At 44.6% G+C, this 18992-nt stretch overlaps 1 protein-coding gene across 2 annotated transcripts in view; it reads right to left on the bottom strand.

Annotated features, from left to right (window-relative positions):
• Nucleotides 1–7156, bottom strand: part of C11H17orf50 (chromosome 11 C17orf50 homolog) — a 177337-nt gene extending 170181 nt beyond the window's left edge. Inside the window, exon 1 of one of the 2 annotated variants that reach the window (XM_069215451.1) lies at nucleotides 6797–7156. The gene's annotated coding sequence lies outside the window, so the exon portion shown is untranslated. Of the gene's footprint in view, nucleotides 1–6442; nucleotides 6506–6796 lie in introns of those variants that run through there. The other variant, XM_069215450.1, reaches the window with a different exon arrangement.
• Nucleotides 7157–18992: the final 11836 nt, after the last annotated feature.

Raw genomic sequence — 18992 nt, 5'->3', positions numbered from 1 at the left:
TATGTTAAAGATCCTGGCAGATTTTTGGCTTCCACCAATAAAATCTCTCACCTATTCCTATAAAAGACAGCAGCAGATGAGTTGCCAAAAATACACCAACGACCTAATTTGAAAAGAAACAAAAAGCAACTTTTATCAGACCAAAATGCAGCAAGTGATTGTTTTAACATCTGAAAGGCTGTCCTGCAACACAGTAATACTGTCTTTCCTGTGTATTTTGTGTCCCTCTGCACTCATACATCCACCCCATCTTCCTGCAGCCTTCAATGAGAAGGACTAGGTGTCGGGTGGTGAAGCCCTCTGACAATCTCACATGAAGTGTTCAGAAGGACAATCGCCTATCTGGCTGATGCTACCTTCCCCAGGTCTTTTGATCTCTTGACTGGCCCTTAGCCCTAAATAGATGCCTACTTCCTGGTGAAGGCTTAGTGGTGGGCAAGGAGTGCAAACTTAAGATAGTAAACATGGCTCTTAGAGTCCTGCTTTTTGTGCTCCTGTGGCTGTCTTCATGACCCTGAAACAAGAAAAAGGAAGGGCTCTGGTGGAGATAACAAATGGCAAGCCAGAAGTAACAGCTGCTGTCCATATTTGATGTACATGGCAACTGACATCTGTAAAGCTATCAACGGGTAGTACAAGACAGAAAAATGGATATTAATTAACACAATACCACTAATATGTTGTGCTCAAGAAGCTTCAATTTTCATATGTGTAAGGAGAAAAACGTGTGTTTCTCAATGTTTGCACCACAGTTTGAAAAAAACACACATTCTGATAACTGTAGGTCAGGATCCAGATGTAGAGATTAAAAAGTCATATTTTGTTGTTTCTATCTGTGACCATATGGAATAACATGGCTGAAGATGGAGTTCCATTTTAAGGTCCTGGAACTCCAAGGTGACATGCAATATTCATTTAGCATTTGTCAGAGGATATTTTATTTCTTATAATACATGATCACACCATCACCCTTCTCACAAACTGCTGAAATCCTTTATGTGTGCTCTTTTATATGAAAGAGGCAGTATGGTTGGAGACATGAAGAATAAAAAGCAAAATATGAAGTTCAAAATTAAACTGTTAGAAATGGGGTTTCTGGTTGGCAGAGATATGCATCCTGTCCAAGCAGGAACCGCAGTCCTAGTGAGGGTAAGTCAGATACACACTAAAAGTTAAACTGAGCTCACCCCTGGTAGCTTGGCATAGAGCAGTGAGGCTTAAGTGTAGAAGCAATGTGGTAAGTATCTGTGCAAAACTTCACACAGTAAAACAGTGAAAATACTACATAAAAAGATACCATACATAGTTAGAAAAATAGAACTTAATTTAATGAACAAAAGGAAACCAAAATTACAAAAATCCAATCAGTAGAAGTTGAGATCTGTATTTTTAAAGAATATATGAAGATGTAGTGCTTAGAAACTTAAATCACCAACTGGGGCTATCTGGTCACACCAGACTGGGGTAAATCCAAAAGTTCAGGCTGACTGCGATGGAGTGCGGGCCGGCTACCGGGACCAACCTGGTCCAGCTGAAAAAGTACCTTGTATGGATTGTTGCGTTGACATCAAAGATCCGATGCGAGAAGTAGAGGGGACGATGCAAAGGCGTTACGTCGGTTCCAATCCATGCAGTCAGAAACGTGTGGTCGTCAAGCTGCACAGTTGTCGATGTGATGTCCTCGAGCAGCAGTGCAGTGTTGAACCCTTTGTGATGAAGGCGATATGTCATCATCAAGCTGCGCAGATGGCGATGAGAAGCTGATGCGATTGAACTGAAGGCAATGTGCTGGTTCCAAGCCATGCAGTTGGTGCGGTGATGTCTTTGCCTTCAGTGGCAGCAGTGATGCATCAGCGTTGAGGAGAGATGCAGCTGTTCCAATCAGATGGTGATGCTTGGATGTCTGTAGACACAACTGTAGAACCTACTTCCAAGGGCCCAGGACTGAATTGTCACCACTTGGCAGGGTAGGGCTCATGGTTGGCAGAGTCCAGAGGCTGTAGCAGGGGTGAGTGAAGTCTTTGATGTCCCTGAGACTTCCGAACAGAAGGCAAGCCCTTGAAGTCACTTTGGCTCTGGGGATCTAGATTTGCAGGTCCAGTCCTCCTCACTCTCAACCAAGCAAGGCAGCAGGGCAGTCACAGAAAAGCAGAAGCCCAGTAAAATCCAGCAGAGTGACAGACTCTTCAGCAGCAAAGCAGTCCTTCTTCCTGGCAGAATGTCCTTAGGTCCAGAAGTGTCCTGAGCGGATGGTGTTTGAGGTCCAGTAACTATACTCAGGTGCCCTGGTTCTGGAAGGTGGGAGAAGCTTCTAGACAGTGGCATTGAAATGCAGGGACTCTCCTTCTTCACCTGCCATGGCTTCAAGCTTGCTGGAGTGACTATACAGAGTCGTTAGGCCTTTTTGACAGGGCACAGTCCATTCAAGTGTAAGTGTGAGAATGTGATTAGCCCCCCCCAATCAAGTCGGTTAATGGCCCACTAAGTCACATGTAAGCTTGCATTGTGTGTGGCTGCCTAGAGGGAATGCACAAGCCCAGCAGCCACCCACCCCAGAAAGGCTGCAGGCACCAGGGGCTAAGAGCAGGACAATGCCAACTTTCTAAAAGTGGCATTTTCAAAAATTGTAACAATAAATCTGACTTTACCTTTAAAGAGGATTTATCATTACAGTTACATAGGTACTAAACATAACAGGTCTACCTCTTCCCAATTAGGAATTACAGCTTATTAAATGTAATAAGGAATCCTCAATGTTATTCTATGAGAGGTGAAGGCCTCACAGTAGTGAAAAACAAATTTGAGGGTTTTTCACTAGTAGGACATGTAAAGCTTAAAAGTACACATCTTAGCTTTTAATTACACATCACCCTGCCCTACGGGCTACCTATGGCCTCACTTAGAGGTGGCCTATATGTACTAAAAGGGGAGTTATGCCTTGGCAAGGGGTTCTAAATGCCAAGCTGACATGTCAGTCAGTGGGTGGCACAATCAGTGCTGGAAGCCCACTAGTAGCATTTAATATACAGGCCCTGGGACAGGGAGTGCACTTTACTAGGGACTTATAAGTAAATTAAATATGCCAATTGAGGATAAGCCAATGTTATCTCGATTTAGGCAAAGGGCACACGCACTTTGGCACTGGTCAGAAGTGGTAAAGTGCCTAGAGTCCTAATGCCAACAAGAATGGAACCAGCAAAAAATGGATGGAAAAGGAAACAATTCTGGGGCTGACCCTGCACAAAGGGCCAGGTCCAACACAAACCAAAAGCAGTAAGTAATAATGTACAGAATGATATTAGAATCAGTTTGTTTGATTAAACAATTGCTGTTGCTCAGAATGTGTAGAAACATACAGTAAGATCTCAAAATGACTCAAAGCATGCTAACAATAAATACCTTGCAATAAAGACCTCCTTTCTGCTTATCACTTTTTCTTTCTAGAAAAGGCATATCAGAAGAAAGAAAATCCAGTTTTTCGTTGTTTAAACTGGAGCTGTGATGATGCCATGCAACCTTTCTTTCACCTTATTACTGCCTCTGTAAGACATTTTTTCATCACAACTCAACTGTAATAGCGTATTTCAGTTCAGTATTTATGTAATTTTGTTATTACAGGTGACTTAGAGGCATCACAGCTCGACTGTAACAAGGAAATGGGAGTCAGGCTTGTATACATGGATCGCAGACTCCCTTGTACATAAACGGGATAAAGTAACCCTAGCTATACATTATAAGGATTTTGCAAGCCACCTGAGGAGTTTTGTGAGCATATAGGGAATAATGTACGACCAGGGGTAGTTTGTTGTTTACAAAATATTGTCACAACAAACCATTTAAATCCTTTGTGAGGTCATGTTTCATGTGACAGAGATAGGATCAGTGCTTAATTTGAGCCGGTGTCTGCCGATGGGGGGCACTGCACTTATTTTTGTAGGCCGGCACTTATTTTTCTGCCTCAAGCATTTACTGCAAGCAAAATACATATATGGGAAAGAAGGGGGAAGAGAAAAACAAAAAAGCATCACAAAGAGAGAAAGCAAAAATCTGCAAGAGTGAGCTCAAGGGAGCAGCTGTGAATGGATTAAAGAGACCTGAAATGGCTTCAGGATTAGGATGCCTCAGAATTCCGTGTTCGCACATTTAATTGGAGCAGCCGCGTGTTTCAGGGGAGAGCTTTTAGGCACCAGCACGTTTTTATTTATAATTTAAGCACTGGGTGGGATTTTTGTAAACATGCAGCACAAAATTAGAATATGTAGTACAAAATTAAACAAAACCAAAAAGTGGTTAGATATTCTTATAAAAAGATATCAGAATCAGTTTAACACACGTCAAAAACACGCTGTAGTTTAGAACGCGTAGAGACATGCGGATAGATTACTTGTTTCCTATAATTACATACGTAGAAGAAATAGACGTTGCCATAAATATCTCCATTCTGCTTACCTCTGTACATCTAAAAAAAACAACAGCAGAAGTAAGAACAGCCGCATTTTTGTGTGTTTTTTAAATTGCAGCTTTAAATATGTCTTTTCCCACAGCTGCTGGCTCTGTGATGTCAGAACTCAACTGTAATAACTTACTACATTTGAGCAACTATGTTACCTCTTTAATACAGGCGACTTGGGATGTTACAAGTAGTCTGTAACAAGGAAATTATAAAGAGGCTTTATATGGGGTGTTTAGTCCGCCAGCTGTTATACGCTGATGAACAATATCAGCCTGGTGAGTTGACAGGGAGATTTCTAGGGGCTCGCCCTGTCTTATGTGGTGGGCAGGCATCAGAGAACACTGTTCGCATAGGATTGCTGCACTGGTAGTTGGATTCCACAACTTTATGAATACCTGGGTTCCTGCAGTTCCATGAGTTAGCTAGGACTCAGGGTTGGACTGGTACAGAAAATGGGTCCAGGCTCTAAAATGAAAGTGGTCCCACTTGCAAATTAGATAGCTAAAAAGTGGTCAGTGTTTGCAAATTGGGGTAGTTTTAAACTTGTAAAGACATGCTGCACAGGTTTTTAGCAGCGTATGGGAGACTTCAGGCTTTTGTGCTTTCTTCGGGCAATGTGTGTTGTAATACTGGCGAAATAAACAGTAAACTCCGCCACTAGTGAGCAAACAAGCCACCAAAAATCTAGAAAAGTGCCCCCTCACTGACCTATGAGACTAGCCCTTCTGGCCCTGCCACATTGCTCTATCTACTAGCCCGACCCTGCTAGGACTCCTCCACCGGCCACAGATGGCCCCACCCTGGTGATGCAACACACCATTTCCAGAACCTCCTGTAGTCTTTTGTGCATTGCCTTTGTCCTTCGCACACAGTAATCATGATCATAAGACTACAGGTCACCTGTCCTCCCCGGATAGAAAGAGTTAGGGGGTTATTTACTAACATTTTGCACTGACTTTGTGTCACAAAAATGATGCAAACACGTGCAAAATGTTTTTTCATTTTTTATTATTCACTTTCCAGTACAAAACTTGTTTTGCACTGGAAGTTAACCAAAAGTAAAGCAAAGCAGCTTTTGCACCACTTAGCGTCAAGGGGACGTTACACGGGCTTTCCGAGGCAACTACCCACCCTTTTTTGATGCAAAACTCTAGCTACCAAAAATGTGAGACAGGGTTATGCATCAAAAAATAACACCTTTAAAAACCAGGCGTTAAAAGGAGAAATGTTGTAATTTCTCCTTTCTTTTCCTACTATACAGGCGTGCTGCACTGTGCAGCACACATAAAAGTAGGAACATTTTTAGAAGTTGTCTGGGCATTTCTATTTTGCACTGGACGGTTACATTTCCAGTACAAAACCTATGCTAGACTCCTGCACACGCTCTTGCACTGTGGCACAAAGCTGTGTGTGTGGCGCAGGGCAGGTGAAATCAGCGCCAGGGCTAGGGAGAGGGGAGGAGAGAGCCACATCTTTGTAGATATGGCGCTTTCCTGCGCTGTGTTGCCTGACTTTTTAGTAAATCTGCCCCTTGGAATAATTTGGTATGCACAGGGTTACTCCTCATTCACTGAGACATGAGGAAGGGACTGGTCCCGTATCACAAAAGGATGCAAACACATTTTTCACATCCTAACCTGGCCCATCTGTCCAGAAGCTGAAGACTTCTCCTTGCCCTCACCAATACTGGGTCCGGACAGCTAAGGCCGTGATGTGGCTAAATTGGGGAAAATCTCCGGAGGAAAAACAATTGTAGCAAACATTTCAGGAACTAAAAAAAAATGCCAAAGGGGCAAGTAATTATAGTGTAAAGCGTAAGGGCTGCGTTAGAATGAGAAAATAACGGCGAAGGATTATAGAAATATAAAAGGGGTATGAAGAGGGTCTACCTGACTTACAAAAGAAAAAAGTTGAGAAGCTTTATAACTCATAGCAGCTGGAAGCATGAACGGTGCAAGGTGCTTTGTACCCAAACTTGGGTAAGGTTACCTTTGGAGAAGTCGGCAGGACACTAGTGACCACTGCCAATCATGCTTTTCTTTTACAGCTGTCCCTTCTGCCACCCAAAGTAATCTACAGCGTTAGGTCTCCTGAGATATACGACGACTCCAACTCCCAGAAGGCTTTGGATTGCTAAAACAACCTGGGACTGGAACCTATTGCCCCCGTTGCAATGAAGTCACTTGGCAGCTATGTGGACATTTTACTCATTCTCCTACATAAGAAATGTGACGCACCTTACTGGCGTGTCGTAGGCAAACTACTTGTTTTGCCTTGGACCCCGCCCTGCCTGTCAAGAAAACGTGAAGCTAAGGAGTATTACATCATGCTCGGCTTACTTACCGATGGATAACAGCGCTGGAAGCAGCAGCCGAAGAGAAACCTCTCGCCCGGGCTGTAAGGTGGAATGTGTCCTGGTAGCTCCAGGCAGTCGGGCGCATGGGGGACTTGCACCCTAACAACGCACTCGTCCTCTCGGTGCAGCGTTTTTATCAATCATCGTTTAGTCGGTGTTCTGCTCTGTCTCAACCCAACTGTCCCCCGGACCTTGGTAACCGCGTTAGCTCCTGGCTGCAGATTCCATATTTAATAACGCCAGCTAATGCTGCTTGATTGACTCCTGCGCTGGCTTCCGTTGTGTTTTGCAAGCCACGGGAAGGCCGGAGTCGGGGCAGCATGCTCATTTGCTGATTTCTTCTGAGTTTCCGGATTGAATTATTTCACAAATTGTACTATAATTTGAAGGAGACAACCGGTGTTTGGTTAGCAGTTTGCTTTGCTCCATGGCGATAGAAATGTGCTGTCATGGTTTCCTACCTTTGTGTACAGCAACACTGCCAACATATCGTGTATCCCATCTTGAACCAGACACTACTTTATGGCCACTAGCACTTTCCAAGCAACTGGGGCCACGGGAATTAAGCGACAAGAGAGGACCAAATTATGCAGCAAGATGAGGCACAGTCTGCTGCATAATGGACACTTTTGTGCGAAAATTACTGCTTTTTTTGTGTGTTTTAGGCATGCTAACGCTATCTCGGCCAAGGTTTCGCCTCATTTCTATCTGTTTAACTCAAATGCAGTAATGGGCAATTGAAAGGTTCACAAAGGACCTTCCACTATGCTGTAACACATGTTGCTGCGTTTTTAGTGACTTTTCATCCGTTTCAGATCAAACATTGTTTTTTGACAACTCTGCAGATTATGCAGCACACGATGGATTATGTGATAAATGAGGCAAATCCATAATTATGCAAAAAATGCCTCAACTGCAGGATTGCATGATTCTATTTTCCCTGCTTGTAGCCCAACACTGAAAATGGCTACTAAACTATAATCTACATTGTACATAACTGTACATAAGTGGCAAGTGGGCAACCATGCAGAGTTTAGAAGCTTCCCAGGCCCGTGTGTGAGGCCCTCAACCAGACGAGGGTTTTGCTTTGTATTGCAGAACAACTAGTCCTGCTTATACTACCTTAAAAATATCAGGACCACAGGTCCTAGAATGCAAATTAAGGAACCTAGAATATATTAACTGAACTACTCTGCATGGACTGGGAAGTTTGTGAGATCCATTGGCAATGTTGTCTGGGACGTTGTCAGACACTCTAGTTTTAAGCATGCTGGTATTGTAGATATGGAATGAGAAAAGTGTACTAACAAATCCCAGAAAGCAATGTAATGTTGGTTAAAACGTTAGGTACCACATCGAACACGGGTCACTTGGTGGCAAATATTGCCATACTGTTGGAAAACAAACGGTATCAGATGCTCCCAGTCCTGGTTTCTCAGTTAACACCTCCAAAGATACTAATAGGCATAATTTCACTTTTCTCTTTAAGACTATACACTTACAAATCCTGGCATGCTTATTACAGATGAATTTGAATCTTTCATTCACATTTATTGCATGAAATGTTGGAATAGATATTGAAATGCATTTTTAATTCTGATTCTCTAGTTTTACCACCATGCTTTCAATGGCAGGATACATGTTGTGCTTGTAAGAAAGTCTCAGGGCCGAATTTAAAGAAAAGTGGCTCTGCATCCAATGCAGTGCCACTTTTCTTGCGTCCCCCTAATGCCACCATGTGTGCGCCATATTTATGATACGGCGCACCATGGTGGTATTAGGAACAATAGAGTCAAAATTGTTGACGCCTTGCTCCGCTATCGTCAAATTTTTACGCTAGTGGAGCAAAGTGCAAAGTGCAAGTACAATGGGTGTGTTCTTTTAATGCCTGCTTCCAGCAGGCATTAAAAATGACACCAAAAATGGTGCAATGAAATCTTGTAGATTTCATTGCACCATTTTTGTGGGCCTTCGTGCGCCGGAACGCCCCCTTTGCATACATTATGCATGCATAATATGGCGCAAAAGGTTACAAAGTGGCGCAATGCATGCATTGCGCCACTTTGTAAATGTGGTGTGGGAAAAAGGCCACCTTAAAATAAAAATAATAATGCTAAGGTGTTGCTAAAGTGTCGCAGGGGTCTATACATCTGCCCCTCAGTGCTTAGTTTGCTGGTGGTTGCCAGTGTGAGCTATGAGCACTCATTTTTGGGAATCTCCACTTATTTTTCCTCATCAGACATTTCGCAAGAGAGGGAAAAACACATGGAGCAGAAGGAAGGTAGAAGGGAAAGGGAGCAAGCTGAAACATGCAAGAGTGTGATAAAGAGGCAGAGTGTCTTGCAGTCGATTAGAGAGACTAAGGTGGATTCAGGACTACGTAGTCTTAGTATTCAATTCTCTGGCATTTGACAGTGCATTTAACAGTGCTGGCCGGGGGAACCTGACAAGTTCTTTGGGCACCAACATTTATTATTTTACATATTAAGCACTTGAACGTCTCCTTGATTGTCTACTCATGTGCCTGTACTGATATGAGCCCATCTGCTACAGAAGTGCTTGCAATTTAAATAAAAAGCAAACGAAAAAATCCTTAACTGGAAATACTCAATCTGTACTTTACTTTAGTAGATATTTTAAAAGTTCACTTTAAAATTTGTAGTTTTGAGGCACTTATTGTTATGAGGAAAGAGAAACACAAGTTCCAGAATGAAAAGAAATGACATTTAAAAAACTAGGACTAGCTAACTGTGTGATACACTGCATGTCCCACCTGACAGCAAAACATTTCCAAAATTCAGAAAAATTACCACACAAACTGTACTAGAACTGTTAAGTGGACCTGCGTCACAAGAGACACTTTCAGCCTGCCCTGTGTCTGCTAACTGCATTATTCATACTGGGACCTAGTGTTTTATTTTCCATATATAAATATTTGCTTACATTTCCCAGCATTCTTAGTGTTGTTGTCTGAAATCTAGGATTCGGTGAAAGACCCCCTCATGAGATACGCAAAGACAAAAAATTGTCTTGCAGGCAGTGTTTGAAGATCATTAAAAAATAGGTTGGTGTTAGACCTGTCAGCTCTTGGCGTGGCTTCCCAAGTCTTTTTGGCTTTGGACCTCCTGTTATGATCCTGTGCTGAACTTCGTTTTTGCTGGCTTTAGGACTCTGAGCACTTAACCACTGCTGACCAGTGGTGCTAAAGTGCACTGTATCCTATGGGAGAGATAGGCCGTGCAATGATGAACAACACATTTGGAAGTATTTCACTATCAGGACATGTAAAACACAGTAAGACAATCCCCACCTTTTAAATGTACTATACCCTGCCCATGGGGCTGTCTTGGGCATACCTTAGGGGTATCTTACATATAGTAAAAAGGAAGGTTTGGGCCTGGCAAGTGGGTGCACTGCAGTTTAAAACTGCATACACAGACACTGGAGTGGCAGGTCTGAGACATGTTTACAGGGCTACTCATATAGGTGGCACAATCAGTGCTGCAGGCCCACTAGTAACATTTGATTTACAGGCCCTGGGCACCTCTAGTGAACTTTAATAGGGACTTATTAGTAATTCAAATATGCCAATCATGGAGAAAGCCAATCACCAACCCAATTTAGACATATCCAGTCTCCAATGCTGACAATGAAACTAAAGTCCATCCCATGGCAATGGTGACTTTAGAATGGGGAGGGGTCACTGGCCTGAAACAGGTGGCAGTCTCCTCTGCAATCCCAGTAGAGTGTTTGCTAGGGAATGATCTGGAGTCCTCAGCATGAGCTGAGGTAGAGCTCAAGACCCATGAAGCCATGCTGGGTACCCCTGAACTGGCGTGTGTTAAGACAAGAGCACAAAACAGAACACAGGGTGAAAAAGAAGAGTTGGAGTCTGGAATAAGGTCCCAACCTTCCAAGAGGAAAAGAAAGAAGAAGACAGGGGGCAGTTCTACACAGCACAAGAAACAGGACCTCTCTTCTCAGGAAGATGTCCTATGCCCTGAGGGAACTGAGTCCATGGAGCTGGAGCCTTATCAGGTAGAGCTATTGGGCCCAGAGGGACCCTCAAGGGAACAGCTGTGCCAGGGACAAAAGACTTGTCCCACTCTTGAAGGCCTAAGGCAGCAAGCAGCTGAGCAAGAAAATGGAAACGTCAGTGGATCCCACAGGGTCTATTGGGAGGATGGACTCCTTTACATTGTGGCAAGAGATCCCAAACCTGGTGCCACTAGGAGAGTGGTAGTGTCTCAGGAGTTTAAATAGTTCATCCTTACCTTAGCCCATGACATTCCCCTTGCTGGGCATTTGGGACAAACCAAGACTTGGGAGAGATTAGTCAACTATTTCTATTGACCCAACATGTCCCAGAAGGTAAGGGAGTTTTGCAGCTCCTATGTCACCTGTCAAGCAAGTGGCAAGACAGGTGGCCACCCAAAGGCCCCCTCATTCCACTTCCAGTGGAGGGGGTCACCTTTGAGAGAGTGAGAGTGGACATAGTGGGTCCACTTGGACCTCCCATAGCACCAGAGAACCAATATATACTGATAGTAGTGGATCATGCTACCAGGTACCCTGAGGCAATTCCCCTTAGGTGCACTACTGCCCCTGCAGTAGCCAAAGCACTCATAGGTATCTTTACCAGAGTGGGATTTCCTAAGGAGGTGGTTTCTGACAGTGGTACCAACTTCATGTCAGCTTACCTAAAACATATGTGGAATGAGTGTGGGGTGACCTACAAATTCAGCATACCATCCACAAACCAAGGGTCTTGTGGAGAGATTTAACAAGACATTGAAGGGCATGATCATGGGGCTCCCTGAAAAACTCAAAAGGAGATGGGATCTCTTGCCATGTCTGCTTTTCGCCTACAGAGAGGTTCCACAGAAGGGAGTAGGGTTTTCCCCCTTTGAGTTTCTGTTTGGCCATCCTGTAAGGGGACCACTGGCACTTGTAAAATAAGGTACGGAGGGACCTCTTCATGAGCCTAAACAAGACGTAGTGGACTATGTACTAGGCCTCTGCTCCAGGATAGCAGAGTACATGGAAAAGGAAAGCAAAAACCTTGAGGCCAGCCAACAACTCCGGAAGTTGTGGTATGACCAAAAGGCTGCAATGGTTGAGTTTCAGCCAAGGCAGAAAGTCTGGGTTCTGGAGCCTGTGGCTCCCAGGGCACGCCAGGACAGATGGAGTGGCCCTTACCCAGTGCTAGAAAAGAAGAGTCAGGTCACTTACTTAGTGGACCTGGGCACTAGCAGGACACCAAAGAGAGTGATCCATGTTAACCGCCTTAAACTCTACAATGACAGGGCAGACATAACCATGTTGATGGTTACTGATGAGGATCAGGAAGCAGAGAGTGAACCTCTCCCTGACCTCCTCTCAACTGACCCTAAAGGTAGCTCAGTGGATGGAGTTGTCTACTCAGACATCCTCTATAGCCAACAGCAAGCTGACTGCAGGCACGTCCTACAGTAGTTTTCTGAGCTCTTTTCTTTGACCCCTGGTCAAACACACCTGTGTACCCATGATGTGGACACAGGAGACAGTTTACCTGTCAAGAATAAAATATTCAGACAGTCTGACCAAGTCAAGGAAAGCATCAAGGTGGAAATCCACAAGATGCTGGAATTGGGAGTGATAGAGCATGCTGACAGTCCCTGAGCTAGCCTAGTGGTCTTGGTCCCCAAACCTCACACCAAGGATGGAAAGAGAGAGATGAGGTTTTGTGTGGACTACAGAGGGCTAAACTTTGTCACCAAGACAGATGTTCACCCCATACCAAGGGCAGATGAATTGATTGACAAATTAGGTGCAGCCAAATTCTTAAGTACCTTTGACTTGACAGCAGTGTACTGGCAAATCAAAATGGCACCTGGAGCAAAAGAAAAGACAGCATTCTCCACACCTGATGGGCATTATCAGTTTACTGTTATGCCCTTTGGCTTAAAGAATGCCCCTGCCACCTTCCAAATGTTGGTGAATCAAGTCCTTGCTGGCTTTGAGTCCTTTAGTGCAGCATATCTAGATGATATTGCTGTCTTTAGGTTCAACTGGCAGGATCACCTGGTCCACCCGAAGAAGGTTTTGCAGGCCCTGTAAGCAGCAGGCCTCTCTATCAAGGCATCCAAATGTCAGATAGGGCAGGGTACAGTGGTTTACCTGGGACACCTTGTAGGTGGAGGCCAAGTGCAGCCATTATAACCCAAGATCCAGACTATTCTGGACTGGGAAGCTCCAAAAACCCAGACTCAAGTCAGGGCATGCCTTGGCTTGACTGGCTACTAATGGAGGTTTTTGAAGAGATATGGATCCATAGTGACCCCCACAGAAGTCACAGAACTTACCACCAAGAAAATGCCCAGAAAGTTTAACTGGACCTTGGACTGTCAAAAGGCCTTTGACACCCTGAAAGAAACTATGTGCTCAGCACCAGTTCTGAAAGCTCCAGATTATTCTAAGCAATTCAATGTGCAGACTGATGCCTCTGAACATGGGATAGGAGACGTTCTATCCCAAACCAATTATGATGGCCTTGATCAGCCTGTTCCTTTTATTAGCAGGAGGTTACTCCCCAGGGAGCAGCGTTGGAGTGCCATTGAGAGGGAGGCCTTTGCTGTGGTTTGGTCCCTGAAGAAGTTGAGACCATACCTGTTTGGTATTCACTTCATAGTTCAAACTGACCACAGACCTCTCAGATGGCTTATGCAGATGAAAGGAGTGAACCCTAAACTGTTGAGGTGGTCCATATCCCTATAGGGAATGGACTTTATAGTGGAACACAGACCTGGGACTGCCCATGCCAATGCAGATGGCCTTTCCAGGTTCTTCCACTTAGAAACTGAAGACTCTCTTGGGAAAGGTTAGTTTCATCCTCTTTCGTTTGGGGGGGGGTTGCCAAGTACCTTACAATTTATGTATTTACTTGAATTCTGAACCTTGGGGTTCTAAAATAAATAAGAAAATAATAGTTTTCTATATAAAAACCTATTTGCCTGGAGTTAAGTCTTTGAGTGTGTGTTCTCATTTATCGCCTGTGTGTGTACAACAAATGCTTAACACTATCCTCTGATAAGCCTACTGCTCGACCACACTACCACAAAATAGAGCATTAGTATTATCTGTTATTGCCACTATCAACCTCCAAGGGGAACCCTTAGACTCTGTGCACACTCTCTCTCACTTTGAGATAGTATATACAGAGCCAACTTCCTACATTGGTGGATCAGCGGTAGGGTCTAAGACTTTGCATTAGCTGGACTACTCAGCCAATACCTGATCACACCACAAAATTCCAAAAATTGTCATTAGAAACTGATTTTTGAATTTTTGACTATTTTCTAAATTTTTAAAAGTCCTGCTAGGCCCCTGTGGAAGTCCCTGTTAGCATTTCTTTTTAAGTTTAAAAGTTTGTAAAATTTATGATATAAGTACTAGAAGTACTTTTTAGTTTCTTAAAAAAGTAATCCCAACTTTTAGAGTCATAATGAGTCACACAGATGAGATGTGATGGAACTCAACCTCACCCCTTACCTGCATCTAGGGATGTCAGAGCTAAGGTTTCTCTGTAAGATTAAAAAGATAGAGACTGGGTCCAACCCTACCAAGGCCAAGCTCCAGGAGCTCTTGGCAGAGTTCACAAGGGACCACCCCTCTGAGATGGAGGATCCCCCCTCAGATGGGGAAAGTAGTGAACAGGAGGATGAACTCACCCCTCCTGTCCTGATTAGGGAGAACAGGGCTCCTAGAACCCTGTCTCCACAAATCATAGTCAGAGAGCCTGGTTCTTCCACTGGGAAGGCCAGTACCTCTGTAAGCATTGAGGGCAGCCTCAATGAAGAGGACATCCTTCTAGCAAGGATGGCCAAGAGATTAGCTTAGGAGAAGCAGCTCCTAGCTATAGAAAGGGAAAGAAAAGAAATGGGTTTAACACCTATAAATGGTGGCATCAACTTAAATAGGGTCAGAGGGAATACTGCCATCCTAAAAATCCCCAAAGAGATTGTAACTAAATATGAAGAAGGTGATGACATCACCAAATGGTTCACAGCTTTTGAGAGGGCTTGTGCAACCAGAAAAGTAAGCAGATCTCACTGGGGGGCTTTCCTTTGGGAAATGTTCACTGGAAAGTGTTGGGATAGACAAAAACAAAGAGTCTTCACAAGGGCCCCAAAAACCTGCTCAGGAGGGTGAGCCCAAGCTTCTTCACAGTCCACAAGTGGGTATAAGGGTAAATACTTTGATCCCAAGAAGGCCTGGTGTCACAACTGTAGACAGCATGGACACCAAACTGGAGACAAGGCCTGTCCCAAGAAGGGTCCCACAACTACTACTCCAGTTAGCACTAGAATAGCCAGTCTCCAGGTAGGATCAACAGTGTGCCCAGAGCAAATCAGGGTTCACACTGAAGCTACTTTAGTCTCTGAGGGTGGGGTGGATTTAGCCACACTAGCTGCCTGGCCTCCTAACATGCAAAAATACAGGCAGCAGTTGTTGATAAATGGGAATAAGGTAGAAGCCCTGAGAGATACAGGTGCCAGTGTCACCATGTTGACAGACAAACTGGTTTCCCCAGGATAACATGGGGATTGCCTTATAATATCCTTTAAGTGTAATTTCCCATTGGGAGCAGATACAGACATGGATCTGCGGGTCTTTGAACTCTCAATTTAAAAAGACATCTTTTGGTTAAGTTGGTTTTTAAATTTTAATTTTGAAAATTCCACTTTCAGAAAGTGGGCATTTTCTTGCTTATTTATTCTGTGCCTCTGCTTGGCTGCGGAATACATGTGTGAGTCAGACTGACAGTTAGGCTGTTTGTGAATTCACTCTAAACAGTTACACAAAGGGTGCTGAGGTGTGTCCTGCATATCCTGATGGGTCTTCTTGGGCTAGAGTGGAGGGAGGAGCTGACACTTGCACCTGAATAGGGCTGTGCCTGTCTTTACACAAAGCAGTCTCCAACCTCCTGGAGTTTGTCTGGTGCCAGGACAGGGAGGGGCAGTCCTGCAAAGACTTTCCTTTGAAGTTTGCCTACTTCAAATGCAGAAATGAGTATACATATTGAACTGCTGACCCCACAACTTCAGAACACTTCTGGACAGAGGACATTCTGCCAGGGAGAAGAGCTGGATGCTTGATGAGGACCTACCCTCTGCCTGTTGCTTTGCTGTTCTGGCCTGCTGCTGCTGCATCTGCCCTGGGAGTGAAAGGGCTGGACTTTGCTTTCTACATCCTACTTTCCAATGTTCTCCAAGGGCTTGAATTGAGCTTGCCTCCTGTTACAAGTCTCAGGGACATCAAATACTTCATCTGCCAGCACCTGGGCTTTCTTGCTCAGAGTCCTGACTTGCCAAGTGGTGCCAATTGCAGTTCCTGATCCCTTGGAAGTGAGTTCTGGTAAAACCAAGAAGAAACCAAGTACATCGTCTTTGGAGCAACTTCGGAACCAGTGCCGCTGTCCAACTTCGCGCCGCTGCCTGCACCAGGATCAATCCTCCTCAATGAGTTCAACAACTACGACCAATGCCGCAGGCCCAACGCCACTGCAGTGCCTCTGAAGTCCCACCATAGCATGAGTCCTGAGTGCTGTGTCCCTGACATCCGAGTCACCCAACTCCGACTCTGCCGCAGCACCTGTGGCCCCGTGGTGTGATTGCAACACAGTGAAGTCGACACTTAACGTCTTGGCCTGCTGGATTCATTGCCCCCCCTGGATTGTAAGGAACTGATGCTTTGCCAACAATGGTGCATCACTTCCCGTGCAACTGTAAGGAACAAATGCCTCTCCTCCCCTGCCTCACAGTATGGAACCAGCACCTCACATCCCCAGTAGCAGTAAGGAGCCAACACTGCGCCGGCTCTGGCGACACCTCACCTTCTCAACTCTGTGCAGTATCTTTGTTTCATCATTTTCAAAGGTACTGTACCTGGGGCACCATGTGACTCAGTGACTGGCCCACCCTCCCTTGCAAGTGGTGTTGAACTGTTGGGAACAACTCCGACAAAGATGTGAAAGCCCCAGGTGGAGCTATTGTGTTTCTAGGTGCTGTACTAAGATTTAGTTTAAATTGGAAATTCGTATCTTTGCTTGTGTATGTTGGATTTTTGTTGTTTTGGTCTTGTTTTATTCACATACGTATTGGATATTTTTCTAAACTGGTGTGGAGTACTTTTGTGGTGTTTTCACTGTGTACAAATACTTAACACATTGCCTCTGAGATAAGCCTGACTGCTCGTGCCAAGCTACCATGGGGTGGGCATGGGTTATCTTGTGCGAATCCCTTACTCTGACTGGAGTGAGGGTCCCTACTTAGACAGGTTGTCAACTGACTGCCAGCTAGAGACACCATTTCTAACAGATGGGAACTGTGATCCTTAGTGCAATGGGGTGGAGTGGGAACGTGAGGGCTGGGTCAAAGATGAGGCTAAAAAGATAAAAAAGCATTCTTTAACTATCTTGTTGGCTTTTCATTTTCAGGTAATTGTATATAAAATAATACACACCTTAATTTAAATTATAAATGCAAGTTAAACTAATCAGTGGTAAATACTCTATTTAATGTTATGAAACCTCTTTTGGTTAATGTGATCACTGCAGCTGTCTGTATGTGTAACCAAAGAGCCACCAAAACAAATCCTTGTTAGTTCTGCGAGGAATAGTGACTTGTGTATTTTTAGTACTATGACCTGTGAGATAAAGTAGTATAAGTCATTATTTTAATCTTCATTGTACACAGTTTAAGATAGGCTGCAACAAACTGAATTAAAAGATTTAGGTATAAGATAAAAAAGTACTTGAAATACAGATTTCAGTAATATGCAGACTGTACCTATTGCAAATATTTTTATAGCTGTCCCTTAGAAGCACACACTCCACAGCTCAGTTGGTAACACCCTTACAACATCTCAGAAAAAGAAGACATCTTGGTGAGACAGACAAACATGTCAGAGATTCTTTAGTGAACCCCATCAATTAAAACCAATGCTGGCGTCAAAGCAGCCTTTACATTTTCAGATTAACCAATTGCACACATTTAAATTTCTTTCAGGCAGCAGGACAGCTGGCAAGGAGCATGGTTTTTTGTTTATCTTTCTGTCCCTCCCTTGGATTCACAGCACAGAAGATCCTCCCTCTTTCCACTTCTAATGAGGCATATCACTTGTCAGAATTAACTGTCCATGGATAATTGTCTTTTAGCAACATGTAGGGTGTAAGGAAATGCCTCCTTGGCATGGTTACCCCCTGACTTTTTGCCTTTGCTGATGCTATGTTTTGAATTGAAAGTGTGCTGAGGCCTGCTAACCAGGCCCCAGCACCAGTGTTCTTTCCCTAACCTGTACTTTTGTATCCACAATTGGCACACCCTGGCCTCCAGATAAGTCCCTTGTAAATGGTACCCCTGGTACCAAGGGCCCTGATGCCAAGGAAGGTCTCTAAGGGCTGCAGCATATCTTATGCCACCCTGGAGACCCCTCACTCAGCACAGACACCCTGCTTGCCAGCTTGTGTGTGCTGGTGAGAACAAAACGAGTAAGTCGACATGGCACTCCCCTCAGGGTGCCATGCCAGCCTCTCACTGCCTATGCAGGTATAGATAAGTCACCCCTATAGCAGGCCTTACAGCCCTAAGGCAGGGTGCACTATACCATAGGTGAGGGCACCAGTGCATGAGCACTGTGCCCCTACAGTGTCTAAGCAATACCTTAGACATTGTAAGTGCAGGGTAGCCATAAGAGTATATGGTCTGGGAGTCTGTTTTACACGAACTCCACAGCACCATAATGGCTACACTGAAAACTGGGAAGTTTGGTATCAAACTTCTCAGAACAATAAATGCGCACTGATACCAGTGTACATTTTATTGTAAAATACACCCCAGAGGGCACCTTAGAGGTGCCCCCTGAAACCTTAACCAACTATCTGTGTAGGCTGACTGGTTCCAGCAGCCTGCCACACTAGAGACATGTTGCTGGCCCCATGGGGAGAGTGCCTTTGTCACTCTGAGGCCAGTAACAAAGCCTGCACTGGGTGGAGATGCTAACACCTCCCCCAGGCAGGAGCTGTCACACCTGGCGGTGAGCCTCAAAGGCTCACCCCTTTGTGCCAGCACCGCAGGACACTCCAGCTAGTGGATTTGCCCGCCCCCTCCGGCCCCGGCCCCCACTTTTGGCAGCAAGGCCGGA

Source organism: Pleurodeles waltl, chromosome 11, assembly GCF_031143425.1.
Source record: "Pleurodeles waltl isolate 20211129_DDA chromosome 11, aPleWal1.hap1.20221129, whole genome shotgun sequence".
Classification (NCBI taxonomy): Eukaryota; Metazoa; Chordata; class Amphibia; order Caudata; family Salamandridae; genus Pleurodeles; species Pleurodeles waltl.
The sequence above is the reverse complement of the archived record's forward strand: the minus strand, read 5'-3'. Positions and strand labels throughout refer to the sequence as shown.